This window comes from Tachyglossus aculeatus, unplaced genomic scaffold (genome assembly GCF_015852505.1).
Source record: "Tachyglossus aculeatus isolate mTacAcu1 unplaced genomic scaffold, mTacAcu1.pri scaffold_116_arrow_ctg1, whole genome shotgun sequence".
NCBI lineage: Eukaryota > Metazoa > Chordata > Mammalia > Monotremata > Tachyglossidae > Tachyglossus > Tachyglossus aculeatus.
The window spans coordinates 1,039,772-1,053,951 of record NW_024044848.1 but is presented as its reverse complement, the minus strand read 5'-3'; the positions used below and the strand labels follow the sequence as shown (position 1 = coordinate 1,053,951).

General features: G+C 52.2%; 1 non-coding gene across 1 annotated transcript; it reads right to left on the bottom strand.

Moving 5' to 3' along the window:
* Window positions 1–2,859: 2,859 nt before the first annotated feature.
* LOC119922669 lies at window positions 2,860–2,997 on the bottom strand. Its single transcript, XR_005448684.1, has one exon. It is a non-coding gene; the product is annotated as a small nucleolar RNA SNORA7 (small nucleolar RNA).
* Window positions 2,998–14,180: the final 11,183 nt, after the last annotated feature.

Below are 14,180 nucleotides of genomic sequence, written 5' to 3'. Positions count from 1 at the left end.
GTGAGGTACCTGAGGTTCTGCCTCTGCAGATAAAGGCCCAGTCCCTAAAGCTTCAGTCATGATGCTGCACCCCAGGGTTTTCATGGAAACAACAGCATCTGCATCCCAACATCCCAACTGTTTCTAATGTTACTGACAATCTACAACAACTGTGGGTGGTTTCAGCTTCATCAGATATTCAACCTTAGACAATGGGCTTCTCATTCAATCAGTCAATTGAACGATTTCATTTCTGACACCTTCTGATTGCAAGGCTAGAGAGAGCAAGACAATCCTCTGAATCCATCCTATGATTCTGCCCCAGGCCAAATGTGCTGGGGCAGAGGACTGAGGTTTTGAGAATGGGATGATGGGAAGGAGAAATCCCTGGCTTGAAGAAGACTAGGATGGAAATGGCTCCTCCTGTTGTGATGATTTACTGACCTGGGTTCTGGAAACAAGAGTTCCATCAGTGAATGTCTCTGCCCCCTTTCAAACACCATTATTTTGATTATTATCACTTTTATTATTTGGTGTTAGCAATTTCTGTGTCCACGTCTGTGCCACTTGATGAAGCAGAAACAAAATAATTCAATCGATTGATGGTATTTGTTGTGTGTTTACTGTGTGCAGAAAATTGTAATAAGCACTTTGAAGAGTACAATACAACGGAGTTGGTATATTCAATCCGTGCCTACAATGGTCTTACATCCCAAAAATGAAATTACAATCCAATCAGACACGTTTCCTGTCCCACAAGGGCTCAGAGTGTAAGAGGAAGTGAGAGCCCAGGAATGGTAATGACACTAACGCCAGGTCACATAGCAGGCCAGTGGCCGAGCTGGGATTAGAACTCAGGTCATGTGACACCCATTCACATGCCATTTAGCCATGAAGCCTCCTAGGGAATGCATTGTAACTCATGACCTAGTCTTATCAGCCAACCTCCCAGACCTTGACAAATCTTGAATATCCAGGCTTATTCTTTGGGTCTCTGGTTCAGTGGTATATATATGGATATGTCTAATGGCAATTCCTTTTTTAAGGGTAGGTAGGGGATTATTGGTACGTGGACACGGAAATTTTGTCCCAGAATGGATGCTGGGGGAATGTCCCCCTTAGGACCCTGCCCAGGACAGCCTTCAGGTCCCTAATCCTCAGGCTGTAGATAAGGGGGTTCACAGTGGGGGGAACCACAATGTAGAACATAGAAACCAGCAGATTCAGAGACGAGGGCTAGTCGGAAGGTGGTTTGAGATAGGCAAATGCTCCCGTAAAGAGAAAAATGATGATTTCACTGAGATGGGGCAGGCAGGTGAAGAAGGCTTTGGTTCGTCCCTCAGAGGATGGCATCCTCAGCACGGCTGAGAAGATGAAGACGTAGGAGAGGGTGATGTAAATGAAGCATACAGCATCTAAGACGAACCCACCAGCCACACTCACATCAATGGAAATGTGGGCTTCAGAGTAGGAGATATTCAGCATAGGGGGGACATAACAGAGGAACTGCTGGACAATATTGGACACACAAAAAGTCAGTGAGAAGGTGGAAGCTGCAAAAGTACAGCAAAAGCAAAAGTACAAACAGACCCGCACTGAGCCATGACCCTGCTGTCAGGCACATAAAGGCTGTTTTGTTCATGATGAGCTCATAACGCAGGGGGGAGCAGATGGTGGCATAGGGTTCATAAGACATTGCAGTGAGGACAAAAAAACTCTGAAGTGGCAAACAAGACCACTAGGAAGAGCTGCGAGACACAACCCAGAAAGGAGATAGGGCTGTCACAGGTCAAGGAGTTGACAATGGATTTGGGTACCGTTGTAGAAATGTAGCAGAGGTCTATGAAGGACAAGTTCTTGAGAAAGAAGTACATGGGAGTGTGGAGATGCTGGTCGAGAGTGGTGACAGCAACAATGAGGAGATTCCCCAGAAGGGCCACTAGGTAGACAAAGAGGAACAGCGTGCCATAGACCAGCTGCAGCTCCCGGATGTCAGAGAACCCCAGGAGGAAGAATTCAGCCACCGTGGAGATGTTGGTCATTTCTGGGAGATGATGTTGACTCCCTGGAAGGGAAGAGGGGAACTTAAATTTAGAAACATTGGCATTCCCTCAAGACTGTAAATTCCCTTTGGGCAGGTAACACTTCTAAAAATTATATCATGTTGTACTCAAGCACTTAGTACAGTGCTCTACACATTGTAAGTGATCAATAAATATGATTGATTCTCATTTAAATAAATAAAGCAGTTGTATTCATTGAGCACCTATAGAGTTCAATAGTATTGATACATGTAGGGGTATGAACACATCAATCAGTAGCTCAATGGTATTTACTGAATACTCACCGTGTGCAGAACACAGTACTAAGTGCTTTGGAGAGTTCAATGCAATGGACTTGGCAGATATTTTCCCGCCCTCCAGGAGGTGACAGTCTAGTGGGTAGACTCTGCATACCATAAATGCTTAATAAATACGATGGGTTGATAGCATCAATGAATTAATCAACACTAATTCCTTTGGAGTTTGCCAGCGCTTAAAACAGTGCTTCAGAAATAGTGAGTGCTTAACAAATACCATCATCATTATTATTAAATCAATCCGTTGTATTTATTTGTCACCTGTAGTGTTCAATAGTACTAATATGTGCAGTGATCTGGCATGTATTGACATGCTGTCGATTCGCCCCAAACCTATAGCGACTCCATGGATGCATCTCTCCCAGAATGCCCCACCTCCATCTGCAAGCATTCTGGGACTGTATCCATAGATTTTTCTTAGTAAAAATAGAGAAGTGGTTTACCATTGCCTTCTTCCACTCAGCAAATTTGTGTCTCCACCCTCGACCCTCTCCTCTGCCACTGCTGCCAGGTGCGTTTTGACTTGTAGCAGATTGCCTTCCACTCGCTTGCCACTGCCCAAGCTAAGAATGGAATAGGTATCCCTCTGCTTGACTCTCCCTCCCTTGGCTGAGACTGGTAGAGTACTGGAAACTCTCCAGGTGGGATCCTGAGAGGGGGCAGGGGTATGTACCCATCAATTAATCAAGCAATGGCATTTACCGAGCACATAGGGCTCAGTCTTAATTCCCATTTTACAGATGAATTATTTGAGGCACAGAGAAGCAAAGTGCCTTGCCCATCGTCACCCAGCAGACAAGGGGCAGAGCCACGATTAGAACCCAGATCCTCGAGCTCGTTTTTGGGTAGGGATTGTCTCTATCTGTTGCCGAATTGTACTTTCCAAGTGCTTAGTACAGTTATCTGCACACGATAAGCACTCAATAAATACGATTGAATTAATTCATTAATAGCAGAGTCAGGATTAGAACCCAGGTCTCCTTACTACTACCACTACTCTTTGCCTCTCCCTGGGCCCAGACACACTTTATCCCTGGGAGAATATGGGGGAAGAGTCCTTCTGGCCTCGAATGACCTCCTTACACACATCCGCCAAACTACCTCTCTTCCTCCCTTCAAAGCCCTACTGAGAGCTCACCCCCTCCAGAGGGTCTTCGTAGACTGTGCCCCCCCTTTTCCGGTCCTCCTCCTCCCCTCCCCATCAACCCTCCTCCTTCTATCTGCACTAACCTCTTCCCCTCCCCACAGCACTTGTATATATTTGTACATATTTATTACTCTATTTACTTTATCTGTACATATTTATTACTCTATTTTATTAATGATGTGCATATAACTATAATTCTATTTATTCTGATGGCATTGACACCTGTCTACTTGTTTTGGTTTGTTGTCTTTCTCCCCCTTCTAAACTTTGAGCCAGTTGTTGTGTAGGGACCACCTCTATATGTTGCCGATTTGTACTTCCCAATCGCTTAGTACAGTGCTCTGCACACAGTAAGCACTCAATAATTACGATTGATTGAATGAATGAATGAATGAATGAATGAATGAACTACCTGCATTCGCACTCAGCCCACCAATGTTATTGGATTATTTACTCCTCTCCTCAGGCTTTTCCTCTCCCACGTCCCCTATAACAGTTTCACCCTTCACCAGAACTGTCATTCACAGGACTCCCTCCTCCACTGCCTCAGAGACAATTCAGCCATGAGCCCCTGGGCTCTTCTTGCCATTAGCCTTCTTGATTTGACAGACCCATGGAAAATTCAACCTTCTACTCAGGGCAACACCCGCTTATGTTATTGTTACTATTGCATGTTAATTGTTAACTACTCTCAGTGCTGTCATTTACCTCACTGAATTCACCATGACCTTTCAATTCCCCTGCTCCCATCTGTCCTTCCCAATCCTCACCTTCCCCTCTCCCACCCAGCTCTTTCCCTCCCTTTGCTCCGTCCCCACCCCTCCTCCCCGCCCCCTCCGTAGAATCCCTCTGCACCAGCGCCAACACTCATCCCACTCGTCTTGCGCAGTTCCCCTCCAAACCCCTCCCTTTCAACCCCTTCCCTACCCCCCGCCCCATCTCATCCCTGTTCTCCTGTCTCAACCCTACCCCTCATCCTCCTCTCCCTGCCAAGCGCCCCGCCAACTCATTCCCATCCACACCCTCTCTACCCCCCGCACCCTTCCCCTTCTCTCCCCTCCCTCCACAGCTGCTGCTAATGTAGCCAATGGAACCCCCGCTCCATTACAAGTAAGCTCCCTTTCATCCTTGACCTGTTCTTTTCCCGCTCTCTCCTCCTCCTCGCCCTCACTGAAAACCTGCATTACCCCGGATGACACGGTGTATTCTGCTGCTCTCTCCAGCGGAGGTCTCTTCTCCTCCCACTCCCTCAGACTCACCGGTAAAGAAGGAGGTGTCGGCTTCCTTAATGCACCCGAATGCAGCTTTTGCACCATGCCCCCTCCCCTTTCCCTTTCTTTCCCCTCCTTTGAAGCCCATATTCTCTGCTTCTACCAACCCCTCCAGATTCTTGTAGCCATCATCTACCGCCCCCTGATCCCAGCTCCAACTTCTTTAACCATTTTGACGCTTTTCTCACCTTCCTTCTTTTCCTTCCTCTTTTTCCATGCCTACTCTGATCCTCGGAGACTTCAACATCCACATGGATATGCCCGGTGACTCCTCCGCCACCCACCTTCTAACACTCCTCGACTCCATGAACCTCCTGCTTCACCCCACCTTGTCCACTCACCAACTTGGTCACACCTTCGTTCTCATCATCTCTTACCGCTGGACTATCTCCATCCTCACCAATTCTGAAATCCCTCTCTCTGACCGTAACCTCCTCACCTGCCTCCTCTCTCACACTCCTCCCCGCGTATAACTCTATTACTCCCCCACAGTGACCTCTGCTCTCTCGACCCCATCCATCTCTCTCAGGACATCACACTCCACCTTGCCTCCCTATCCACTCTACCCACTTTTGATGATCAGATTGATACTCTCAACTCCACCCTCTCTTCTCAACTTGACTCACTCGCTTCCCTTTCCCTTGGTCGTTCTCGCACCACTAACCCACAGCCCTGGATCACTGCCACTGTCTGCCTCCTTCACTCTTAATGCTCGAGCGGCTGACCACTGCTGGCGAAAGTCTAAACATCAGGCCAACCTTATTCACTTTAAGTTTATCCTTTCCTGTCTTCACTCTGCCCTCTCCTCTGCCAAGCAAAACTAGTTTTCTTCCCTTATTGATACCCATGCCCATCACCCCCGTCAGTTGTTCCGGACATTTAACTCCCTCCTCAGGACCCTGTTCCTCCCCCTCCTCCATCCTTCGCCCCAAAAGATTTGGCCACCTACTTCATTAGGAAAATTAACACCATCTGGTCTGAGCTCCTCAAAGTCACCCCTCCCCCTTCTCCATCCCCCCACGCCCAACCCTCTCCGCTACTTTCCCATCCTTCCCAGCAGTATCTTCAGATGAGATCTCCTCCCCTCTCTCAAGTGCCACATCCCTCCACCTGTCCTTCAGACCTCATTCCCTCTCACTCTATAAAAATTCTCACCCCTTCCCTCCTCCCCTCCTTAACGTCCATCTCCAACTGCTTGTCCTGCCTTCAAACAAGCCCACGTCTCCCCCATCCTAACAAAAACCCTCTCTTGACCCCACTGCCCCTTCCAGTTATCGCCCTATCTCCCTCCTACCCTTGCTTTCCAAACTCCTAGAGCGAGTCGTCTAAACTCGTCTCGAATTCCTCAACTCCAACTATCTCCTGGACTCCCTCCAGTCTGGCTTCTGTCCCCTCCACTCCACCGAAACTGCCCTCGATAAAGTCACCAATGAACTCCTTCTTGCCAAGTTCAATGGCTTCTACTCTAACCTAATCCTCTTTGACCTCTCAGCTGCCTTTGACACTGTCGATAATCCCCTTCTCCTCAACACGTTATCCAACCTTGACTTCATGGACTCCATCCTCTCCTGGTTCTCCTCTCAGTCTCCTTCGCGGACTCCTTCTCCCCCTCCCATCTCCTAAATGTAGGGGTTCATCAAGGGTCAGTTCTTGGTCCTCTTCTGTTCTCCATCTATACTCACTCCCTTGACGAACTCATTCACTCACACGGCTTCAACTATTATTTCTAAGTGGATGATACCCAAATCTACATCTCCTCCCTTGTTCTCTCTCCCTCCCTCCAGAATCGTATCTCTTCCTGCCTTCAGGACATCTCCACCTGGATATCTGACCGCCATATAAAACTCAACATGTCCAAGACTGAGATCCTTTTCTTCCTTCCCAAACCTTGTCCTCTCTCTGACTTTCAAAGCACTGTGGATGGCACTACCATCCTTCCCGTCTCACAAGCCCACAACCTTTGTGTCATCCTTGACTACGCTCTCCCATTCACCCCACCCAACCAATCCGTCACCAATACCTGCAGGTCTCTCCTTCATAACATCGTCAAGATCCGCCCTTTCCTCTCCATTGAAACCGCTACCTTGTTGGTGCAATCGCTCATCTTATCCCGACTGGATTACTACATCACGCTCCTTTCTGATCTCCCATCCTCCCTTCTCTCCCCGCTTCAGTCTATACTTCACCCTACTGCTTCACACTCTGGGAATTTCACCCCGCTCCTCAAAAATCTTAAGTGGTTGCCTATCAACCTTCGCATGAAGCAAATCTCTTCACTATTGGCTTCAAAGTCCCCAATTGGAGAAGTAGCGTGGCTCAGTGGAAAGAGCCCGAGCTTTGGAGTCAGAGGTCATGAGTTCAAATCCCGGCTCCACCACTATTCAGCTGTGTGACTTTGGGTAAGTCACTTCACTTCTCTGGGCCTCAGTTACCTCATCTGTAAAATGGGAATGAAGACTGTGAGCTCCCCGTTGGACAACCTGATCACCTTGTAACCTCCCTAGTGCTTAGAACAGTGCTTTGCAGTAGCGCTTAGAACAGTGTTTTGCACATAGCAAGCGCCTAATAAATACTATTATTGTTATTGTTAATCACTTGCCCCCTCCTGCCTCTCTTCCCTTCTCTCCTTCTACAGCCAAGCCCGCACACTCTGCTCTTCTGCCACTAACCTCCTCACTGTGCCTCGTTCTTGCCTATCCCACCATCGATCCCTGGCTCACGTCGTACCTCTGGCCTGGAGTGCCCTCCCGCCTCACATCCACCAAACTAGCTCTCTTCCTCCCTTCAAAGCCCTTCTGAGAGCTCACCTCCTCCAGGAGGCCTTTCCAGACTGAGCCCGCCTTTTCCTCTGCTCCTCTTCCCCTCCCTATCATCCTACTCCATCCCTCTGCTCCACCCCAACTCTGCTCCATCCCCCCTCCACGCCCCACAGCACTTATGTATATTTGTACATATTTATTATTCTGTTTATTTTATTAATCATGTTTATATATCTATAATTCTATTGATCTATTTTGATGCTATTGATACCTGTCTACTTGTTTTGTTTTATTGTCTGCCTCCCCCTTCTAGACTGTAAGCCCGTTATTGGATAGAAATTGTTTATATCTGTTGCCGAACTCTACTTTCCAAGCGCTTAGTACAGTGCTCTGCACACAGTAAGTGCTCAGTAAATACAACCCCAGAGTCTCCGAGGCCCAGGATCCCCTGGGCCCCTCTAGCCCCAGGAGCCCCACAGCACCAGAGCTCCAGAGCCCCCGTAGCCCCTGAGCCCCAAGATCCCCAAGGCCCCAGGACTCTGAGACCCAGGATCATTCATTCATTCATTCATTCATTCGTATTTATTGAGCGTTTTCTGTGTGCAGAGCACTGTACTAAGCGCTTGGGAAGTACAAGTTCGCAACATATAGAGACGGTCCCTATCCAACAGCGGGCTCACAGTCTAGAAGACTAGATCTCTAAGAGAGCTAGGAGAGCTAGGCTAGGATCCTAGGAGCCCCAAAGCTCCAGAGCCACAGAGCCCAGGAGCCCAAGTTTCTCAGGAACAACAGGACCAAAGGGTCCCAGAGCCCCAGGAGCCCCAAATACCCAAGGCCTCAGAGCATCAGGAGCCCCAGGACCTCAAGGGACCTATACCCCAGATATGCAGGTGCCCCAGAGTCCCAAGAACCCCTGAGCCCACAGCCCCAGAGTCCCAGTAGCCTCCAAGCTTCAGACCCCCATATCCACAGGACCCAGGGAGTCCTGATGCTCAATGAATGCCAGACGCCCCAGCGCCCTAGAACTCCAGAAGCCTATGAGGCCCAAGGCCCCAGAGCCACAGAGTACAGAGCCCAGGGCCCAGAAGCCCCAGAGCCCAGAGCCTCAGAGTCCCAGGAGCCTCACAGCCCCAGGAGCCCCATAGTCTTAGGAAACCTAGAGTACCCGCAACCTCAGTAGCTGCAGAGCACCAGAACCTCAGAAGTCCAGAACTCCAGTAACCCCAGACTTCCAGGAGCCAGAAGGTCCCAGAGCCACAGGAACCCCAGAGAAACAGGAGCCCCTGATCGCCAGGAGCCCCAAGACCCCGGAGACCCAAAGACCCAGGAGCCCTAAGGAGCACCTAGGCGTTAGAGCCCGAGACCCAAGGCACCCAGAGCCCCAGATTCCAGAGTCCCTGATTGCCAGGAGTCAAAAGACCTCAGGGCCCCAGAGCTCAAGGAGCCAAAAGGCCAAAGGCCAAGGAGTTCCAGATCCCCAGGACACCAGAGCCCCAGTGGCTCCAGAGCTCAGAGCCTCAGAGTCCCAGGAATCCCAAAGCCCCAGAGAACCCAATACTATGATCCCCAGAACACCTATACTCCCAAAGGCCCCAGGGGCCCCAGTGCCACAGGTCCACAGAGCCTCAGGATCCCTAATAGCCCAGTGCCCCGAGAAGCAGGAGTCCAGAACAACAGAAGTCCTAGAGCTCGAGGTGCCCCAAGGCCGTAAAGACCCATAAACCGAAGAGCTATAATTCCCCATAGCTTCAGAGTCAATGGAGTACAAAAGTTCAAGGATCACAAGGCGACCTACTGCCCGAGCCCCAGAGCACCCGGAAACCCAGAGAACCAGATTCCTCGTGCTTGAGGAGTAACAGAGACACAGAGCCCGAGGTTCCCTAAGTCCCCAGAGCCCCAGAGCTACAGAAGCCCCAAGATCACAGAAGCTCCAGATCTCCAGAACCTCAGAATACTAGGAGCCACAAGTCCCCAGAGACCCAAAGCCGCAGGAGCCCCAAAGCCCAGAGGTCTAGTGTAGAAAAAGTCACAAAGGCACAGAGGTCCATCATCCCCAAGGCCCCAGATCCTTATAAACCCTGGAGCCCCGGAACCCCAGATGCCCCAATGACAAAGAGCTCCAGGATCCCCCAGGCGGCAGAGTCCCAGAGACCCAGAGCCCCAGGAGCCCCTAGAACCCGGAGCCCCAGAACTCAGACTTCCCAGAGCCCAGGAGCCCCAACACCCCAGAGCCCCAGAGACTCTGAGCTCCCAGAAACCCCAGGAACCCCAGAGTTCCAGGAACCCCCAGGCCACAGCCAGGGGCCCCAGAGCCCCAGAATCCAAAGCCCCAGAGCCCAGAGAGTCCCAAGGCTCAGGGGACCCAGAGTCCCAGCTTTCCCAGAGCCCCAGAGAATCAGGAGCCACAAGGCCATCTGGATCGACAGACCCAGGACCCCCAGAGCCCAAAGAGCCTCTGATGTCGCAGAGACCAGAGTCGTAAATTCCTTGGAGCCCCATTAACCCAGAACCCCAGATCCCCTATGCCCCAGGAGTGCCACAGCCTCTCACCCCCGGAGCCCCTAAGCCCCAGAAGCCTTGGAATCTCTAGGAGCCCCAAACAACAAGAACAAAGGAGGACAGAGGCTCGAAATGCCCAGAGCCCCAATGAACCCCAGAGAGCCAGAGCCTCAGCAGGGCCAAGGCTCCAGATCCCGAGAACCCAGGAGCACCAAAACACCAGGAGAACCAAGGCCCCAGAGCTCCAGTACCCAAAAAGCCCAGAGTGCAGAATCCCAGAGTTCCAGATCTTCTGTGCCCCCGGAGTATCAGACCCCGAGATTTCAGGGCCCCAGGGTCCCAGGAATCTCAAAGCCCCAGAGCCCCAAATCCGCTGTGCCCATGGAGTCCCAGATCCCCTGAAGCCCCAGAGCCCTGAGGCCCGGGAGTCCTTGAATCTTAAATAACCCAGGAGCTCTTAAACCCCAGACCCCCACTCAGAGGATTCCCCAAGGTCTGAGAGCCCAAATATCCCAGGATCCCCAAAGGTCCAGAGCTCCAGATATCCCAGAAGCCTCAACGGTAGAGCGTCCCAAGGACCCAGGTACCCGGAGCACTAAATCCCCATAACCCAAGGAGTCCCAGATCCCAAAGCCGCACAGTCCCAGGAGTCTAAAAGCCACAGGACACCAGATCCCCAGATCCCAGGGTCCCTGGATTTCCAAGAACCCCAGAAGCCCATGAGCAGCAGAGACCAGTAGCCCCAGAAAAAGGAGCCCCAAGTCCCCAGAGACCCAAGGTTCCAGAGCCCTAGATTTCTGGAACACCAAGGCCACAGAGCCCCAGAGCCCCAGAGTCCCAGGAGCCCTTTGGCAACAAAATGTCCAGGACTGGAAACCCTAGAGCCCCAGAGCCCCAGAGTAGCAGGAGCTCTATAGCGTCAGAGTTCCAGATTCCCAGAACCCCAGGAACGCTAGAGTCCCCAAAATTTCAGGAGCCCCAGAATCCCAGAGTCTAGGAGTCCAAGAGTCCAGAGGACCAGAGCTCCTCGATTCCCAACACCCCCAGAGCCCGGGGAGCACCTGAGCTCCAGGAGTGCCTGAGCCCCAGGTACTTCATATTTCAGAGTCCCAGAGCCCCAGAGTCCTAGGAGTCCCCTAGCCTAGGGTCCCAGAGGCCCAGAGTACCAGGAGCCCATAGACCACAAGCCTAGCCACAGTAACCCTGTAGACCAAAGTACCCGAGGAATCCCAGGACTAGCCCTGTAGCCCAAAGTACCCGAGAAATCCCAGGACCCCAAAGCTCAAGAGCCTCAGTAAATCCAAAGTCCCAGGAGCCCCAGTGCCCAGAGCCCCAGAACTCCAAGAACCCCATAGGCACAGAGCCACAGAGCCACAGAGCCCAAGGACTCCAGAGACTCAGAGCACTAATACCACACATTCCAGAGCCAGAGGATCTGCAGAGCCAAGAGCCCAGAGCCTCTGAGTTCCAGCAGAACCAAAGTCAATAGCCCCAGAATCCGGAGCTTCAGGAGCTGCAGAGCCCAGAGCCCCTGAGTCCCAGTAGCCCCAAAGGCCCATAGCCCCAGAACCCCAGAGACCCACCCTAGAGTCCAAGAACCCCCAAAGCCCCAGGGCCCAAGACCCCCAGAGTCCCAGTAGCCCCTGGCCCCACAGTACCAGAACCCCAGGAGCCCCATAGTTTCAGGATCACCAAGTCCCAGAATCCAGAACCCAGAGCCCCAGGAGCCGCTAGGCCTCAGAAACCTAGAGAAACCCGAGCCCTACAGTCCTTTAAGCCCCAGGGCTCCAGCACCCCCGGAACCTAGAAACCTGGACCCCAGGAGTCCTGGAGTCCCAAGAACTTTAAGTGCCCCAGATCCCCAGAGCCCCAGCAACCCTGAATTACTGGAACCTTTTGAGCCCCAGAGTCCCAGTGGCCCTAAGGACCCAGGGTCCAGAGCCCCAGAGCCCCAGAATCCCTTAGACCTCAGAGAACCAGAACACAGAGAATTCAAAAAAGCCTAGGAGCACCAGAGCGCCAGAGCCCCAGGAGCCATGAAGTCCCATGAACCCCACGACCCTAGAGCCCCAGAGCCACAAGTGCCAAAGAAGCCCAGGAATCCTATAGCCCCAGGAGGCCCATAGATACAAGAGCCACATGACCCCATAACCTCTGAGCTTTCAGAACCTCAGAGCCCCAGGAACCCCAGAGCCTCAGATTCTCCAGAGCACCTGAGCCCCAGGTGCCCCAGAACCCCGGAGTAGAGAGCCACAGAGCTCCTGGAACCCTAATGCCCCAGAGCCCTAGGAACCCCAGGAACCCCAAAGCCTCAGATTCCCCAGAGCACCTGAGCCCCAGGAGCCCCAGAACCCCGGAGTACAGAACCACAGAGCTCCTGCAACCCTAATGCCCCAGAGCCCTAGGAGCCCCAGGAACCCCAGAGCCTCAGATTCCCCAGAGCACCTGAGCCACAGGAACCCCAGAACCCCGGGTTACAGAGCCACAGAGCGCCTGGAACCCTAATGCCCCAGAGCGAGCCCTAGGAGCCCCAGGAACCCCAGAGCCCCCAAAGCCCCAGTGCCGCCAAACTCCAGAGGCCCAGTAGCTCCAGAGTCCCAGGACTCACAAAGGCCCAGAAGCCCTCGAGGTCCAGGGACACAAAATACAGAGTACCAGAGTACAGAGTACCAGTACCCAGAGTACAGAATTCCAGAGCCCCAGGAGTTCCAGGAGCCCCAGAGCCCAAAGCCCTCGATCCCCAGAACTTCAGGAGCCCTGGAGTCCAAAGACCCCAGGAGCTCCAGAGCTCCAAGTCCCCTGAGCTAGAGGGTCCCAGGAGCCACAAAGCACAAGCAGCCCCTGGAACTCAGAGCCCCAGAGCCCCAGGAGCCCCAAAGCCCCAGGGTCCCAGTACATCAGTGGAGAAAGAGTGAAGACCACTAGTCCCATGGGCCCCAAAGTCCCAGAGCCCTAGATCCCCAGAGACTCAGATCCGCAGAGCCCTAGAGCCCCAGGTTCCCCAAGGCCATAGAGACCCAGAGCTACAGAATCCAGAGCCTCGGATCAATCAATCAATCAATCAATCAATCATATTTATTGAGCACTTACTGTGTGCAGAGCACTGTACTAAGCGCTTGGGACGTACAAGCTGGCAGCATATAGAGACGGTCCCTACCCAACAGTGGGCTCACAGTTTAGAAGGGGGAGACAGAGAACAAAACCAAACATATTAACAAAATAAAATAAATAGAATAGATATGTACAAGTAAAATAAATAAATAAATAGAGTAATAAATATGTACAAACATATGTACATTTATACAGGTGCTGTGGGGAAGGGAAGGAGGTAAGGTGGGGGGATGGAGAGGGGGAGGAGGGGGAAAGGAAGGAGGGGGCTCAGTCTTGGAAGGCCTCCTGGAGGAGTTGAGCTCTCAGTAGGGCCTTGAAGGGAGGAAGAGAGCTAGCTTGGTGGATGTTGGGAGGGAGGGCATTCCAGGCCAGGGGGATGACGTGGGCCGGGGGTCGACGGCGGGGCACGCGAGAACGAGGCACGGTGAGGAGATTAGCAGCAGAGGAGCGGAGGATGCGGGCTGGGCTGTAGAAGGAGAGAAGGGAGGTGAGGTAGAAGGGGGCGAGGTGACGGAGAGCCTTGAAGCCGAGAGTGAGGGGTTTTTGTTTTTGCTTTATGTGTAGGTTGACTGGTAGCCACTGGAGATTTTTGAGGAGGGGAGTAACATGTACAGAGCGTTTCTGGACAAAGACAATCCGGGCAACGGCGTACAGTATGGATTGAAGTGGGGAGAGACAAGAGGCTGGGAGATCAGAGAGGAGGCTGATACAGTAGTCCAGAAGGGATATGATGAGTGCTTGAACGAGCGGGGCAGCAGTTTGGATAGAGAGGAAAGGTCAGATCTTGGCAATGTTGCGGAGCTGAGACCGGCATGTTTTGGTGACGGCTTGGATGTGAGGGGTGAACTAGAGAGTGGAGTCGAGAATGACACCAAGGTTGTGGGCCTGTGAGACGGGAAGGATGGTAGTGCCATCAACAGTGATGGTAACCTCGGATCCTCAGAAGTCCCAAGTCCACAGAATCCCATAGCCCCAGGATAGCAAGAGCCCCAGGATCACATAACACCAGAAGCCCCGGAGCTCCAGATCCTCAGAGCCCAGGATTCCTGGACTCC